We start from the raw sequence: 4,433 nt of genomic DNA on the forward strand, positions 1-4,433 counted from the left end.
TGTGGATTGTTTTTACTATATCGAAGGTTTACGATTGATACTTAGATTGGTTTGGGTGGCCAACTAGATTAGTCTATTAATCATTCTAATGCAATTAGAGAGTTGAGTCGTTCCGTAATTGTCGCTTATCTCCTACACAAGTAGAAATCGCAAGACCTTGCGGAAGGATTCTGTGGAACAATTGCGAGTAAAGACAACACCAGTAAGTGGACCGAGCGTACCGAGTTTAACTGCTGGGATCAAACCTAAATTCATAAATCTTAATGCGTTCGCGGAATTACATCTTCTAAGCGAACCTCAAGGTGGTTCTTTTGAATTGAATCTGGTAGTCGAGCGCTTCCATATCCGGTGATATAAGGAGTTTTGGGGATAGCTAAGCGTACCTGCTAATCTACGGTTGGTGATAATCGATTCTAACAAGAGATAAACGGGTACAATGTTGAGTTAACGGTTAGTAACGGCGAAGGATTTCTTCATCATCTTTAACTTATTATCATTTTTATCCTTCTTTTATATTTTTGCTGATTTAGATAACATATCAATTGCATTACTCCTCGTGGGAACGATCCTTACTACCGCTATATTACTAGTTAATTAGTGGGAAACATCTTATTATTATGTTGAGTAAACGACGCTCACCAAATTGGCGCCGTTGCCGGGGAGTAATTGCTAATTGATTTGTTATTTTTTTTGGCTTAAAGGTTTTGTGGGTGTATCTCTCGTAAGCCCTCATGAGATTATAACTCGTCAACTAGGGACACCTAGGGGTTTAAAGGCATGTTATTCATGCTAAGAGTAACCGTATCCTCACGGCATGGAGTTGTATTATATTTTTATTCGTTTTTTTTGCTCGAGGACTAGCAAAGTCTAAGTGTGGAGGAATTTGATAGGTGTTTAAAAACACCTCTCTAAGTATCGATTGGTTATGCTTTCTTAGCTAGTTTTCGTGTGAAATTGTATTATTAGCTTTCTTTTATATTTTATGGGAATTTTGGAGCTTCTTCCCGAAAAGAACAAGAAATCGTCCAATTGACCACAAAAGAGGTAGAATTGTCATTGGATGGAAATTACTACGGCAGTTACGTGGGCATATCGGAAGCCTGAAGCTCGTGTCAGCTAAATGGGTTGGAGGTAGTCCGTTGTCTACAACATAAAACATGGGCTATATGTAGGGCTGAACATGGTGTCGGTTAACCGTTGGAAACCGACCGAACCAGACCAATAAGCAAGAAACCGAACCAAACCATTTAGATTTGGATTGGTTTGGTAAAAAATTTTGAAAAACCGACAGTATTGGTTTGGTTTTGGTTTGGCCTGAAAACCGAACCAAAAACCATTGGAAAACCGATAAATATAGACCGTTGATTAATATCAGATAGATTCAATCCACACCCTTCATATTTCTTAAGTTATAACCCAAGTATACGTCGACCTAATTTTCACTTCACATCTTCGCCTCCTTCTTCACTCTTCAGTTCATAGAACAGAAAGTTGAGATGTCATGGTTGCGATTCTCTAAACTCTAGTAGAATCTAATCATCCCCTCCCCTCATTCTTCTTCTTCTTCTCCTTCTCCTCCTCCTTCTTTTCAGGCGAAATCTGTTCATATGAGTTTGTAATTGTAACCTGTCAGTGTTATCTAGGGTTCACTAGTAGAAGGTATCATCTTCATTCTTCAGACGAAATAAACAAGTGAACATCTAATTTCTTTTAAGAGGTATCATATTTATCATTTATGTAACTTGGGTTACTTGATTTACATGATTTATATTTAATCTAGGGTTTACTAAAATGATTTGATTTTGCATGTTTTGTTTTTTTGCAGGATTAAGTTGATTTCTTTGATTCAACTATGGAGGAATCAGGATCAACACCAGTAAGATATTTTTCCTCAAGAATTAGAAAAATAGGATTCTAAAATTTGCTTTATGCTAGGATTAAGAGTGTTATAACTGCAGGCACATGATAAGATTCGTCTCCCTTTTTTACTTGTATCTATCGTTTAGTTTTTGGTTATCCAACCTTACTCTAAGGTGTCCTTGTGTCTTAATTAGTGCTTTTGTGGTTTGTGGTCTTGACAAGGTTTATTGAAAGTATTGGACTAAAAATCACTTTTATCTGTCTTTTTTTGTCTTGATCAATTCGTCAATCTGAAAGTAATCAGGTTTTGACTAGCCAAGTGAAGCTAATTTATGAGCTTCATTTCCCTTGGTAGTTTCAGACCCTTGAATGGGTGTGGCAGTTCTGCACTTGGCAGTTGGTCCTAGTGCTTATTTCATTGCTCAATGGGGGTGTAATTGTTGGTAGGTAATGGTTAGGCAGTTCAATGTGGTAAACTTTATGCTAGGATTATAACATTAATTTTGTGCTTATGCAACAACAAAAAAAGAAAAAAAAAGGATGAATTAGGGAAAGTTGGCAAAATCTAATCATGTTATTGTATAAGTCAATTAGGGATTTTTTTTTTGTGTAAAATCATGTTCACGTTCAACTTCAGTTCTGTATCAATGTTAATGTTAATGTTAAGTCAATTAGTCAAATAGAATCGTCAACAATCTCTCAGAGAAGGAGTAGAAAGAAATGATTTTTTTTTCTTTTCCTAGTAGGTCTATATCTAATGTATGCAGTGGAAGAAGATCTCTTCATTTTCTTCCTTCAGAAATCTATGACCAGCTTACTGTGCGTCTGTGCCCACTAAGGATTTTTTTTTCTTGTTCTTTTTGAAACACACGAAGGATTAATAAACAAGAAACTTATCTTTTTAATAAGTAGTATTTGAATGCACTTTGATATGCTTTTTTTACATGTTATCTGATTTGAATTTCTGCCTTGTTTATATTCAGGCTTCCGTTAACTCAAATGCATTGTTGCCACCACTACATCCTCCTCCAAGATCTTCTAACGCCTCTACTGAAGTTAGTTCAGTTGCAAAAGTACCAACTGCTGGTGAAGCTCCATCTGCACCAGCTGCCAATGTTTCCGATGCTGGTACCATCACTGTCACTGCACCAGCTTCTAAGAAGCGGAAGAAAACTTCATGGGTTTGGGATCACGTTGATCTGGACCCTCCTCCTTCGATAATGGTAACTTGCAAGAAATGTAAACAGAGAATGAAAGCTGACTCTTCTACACATGGGACCGGCTCCTTGAATAACCATTTAAGAAAGTGTCTGAATCTTATTCCTAAGGATTCTGGTCAGTCGACTCTTTCTTTTGAACCTGCTAGGCTGGGAGAAGATGAAAAGTTAGTTGTTGTAACTTTTTGTCAGGATTCGTGTAGAAAAGCATTGATTATATTCATCATAGTGGATGAGCAGCCTTTTAGAATAGTTGAGGGGGAAGGTTTCCGAGAATTTTGCAAGGTACTTGAGAGTAGATTCAAGATACCATCTCGTATCACTGTACGGAGAGATTTTATGGAACTGTTTGAGTACGAGAAAGTGAGATTGAAGAATTATTTCAAGGTTAATAAAGTCAGAGTTTGCCTCACCACTGACACATGGAGCTCACTTCAGAAGTTGGGATATATGGTTATTACAGCACATTGGATAGATGCTAGCTGGAAGTTGCACAAGAAGATCATTAGTTTCATCCAAATTGTAGGTCATAGCGGTGAGACTATTGGTAGGATGATAGGAACATGCTTGTTAGATTGGGAGATCGAAAATGTGTTTACTATAACTTTAGATAACGTTTTTGCCAACGATGTAGCTATAACATATCTGCAAAACCAAGTACTCAGAAAGAATTCAGATTTAGTGAAGGGTTTCTTACAAGTGAGATGCGCTGCTCACGTCCTTGCCCTTGTTGTAAAGCATGGAATGAAGGAGTATGACATCTCAATTAAGAGAATAAGGGCAGTAGTGAAGTATTGTATGAGTTCTCCTGCAAGATTGAAAAAATTTATGGACTGTGTCACTTACGAGAAGATTGAATGCAAGAAGGGTTTGGTCCTAGATGTAGACACCCGTTGGAATTCGACATTTACTATGTTAGACTCGGCTGAGAAGTATCAGCCAGCTTTTGAGAGGTTAGAGTATGAGGACAAGGCATTCAAGAAGAAGTTCTGTTTTGTTGAAAGTCAAATTCCTTTAGTTTCTTCTACTTCTAGTACTTCCACCGTTGATAACCAACCTGACTGGGATGTGGATGAAAACCAAGATGCAGACTTAAGTTCTGATGAAGAAGTTATTGCTACTGCAAAGAGAGGAAAGAAACGCAAGAGAACAAGTTCTGATAAGGCCCCATCAGCACCTCCTTTGCATGCGCCATACCCATCAGATTGGTCGTATGCTAGAGCCTTCGCGAAGTTTTTGAAGGTATTTTTTGATTTTACTGTCAAGTTCTCTGCTTCTACTCATGTTACTGCACACGAATTCTTGTTTCATGTGAGTGTTATTCATCGAACTTTAAACACATGGGCAAATCACAAA

This window comes from Papaver somniferum, unplaced genomic scaffold (assembly GCF_003573695.1).
Source record: "Papaver somniferum cultivar HN1 unplaced genomic scaffold, ASM357369v1 unplaced-scaffold_133, whole genome shotgun sequence".
Lineage (NCBI taxonomy): Eukaryota > Viridiplantae > Streptophyta > Magnoliopsida > Ranunculales > Papaveraceae > Papaver > Papaver somniferum.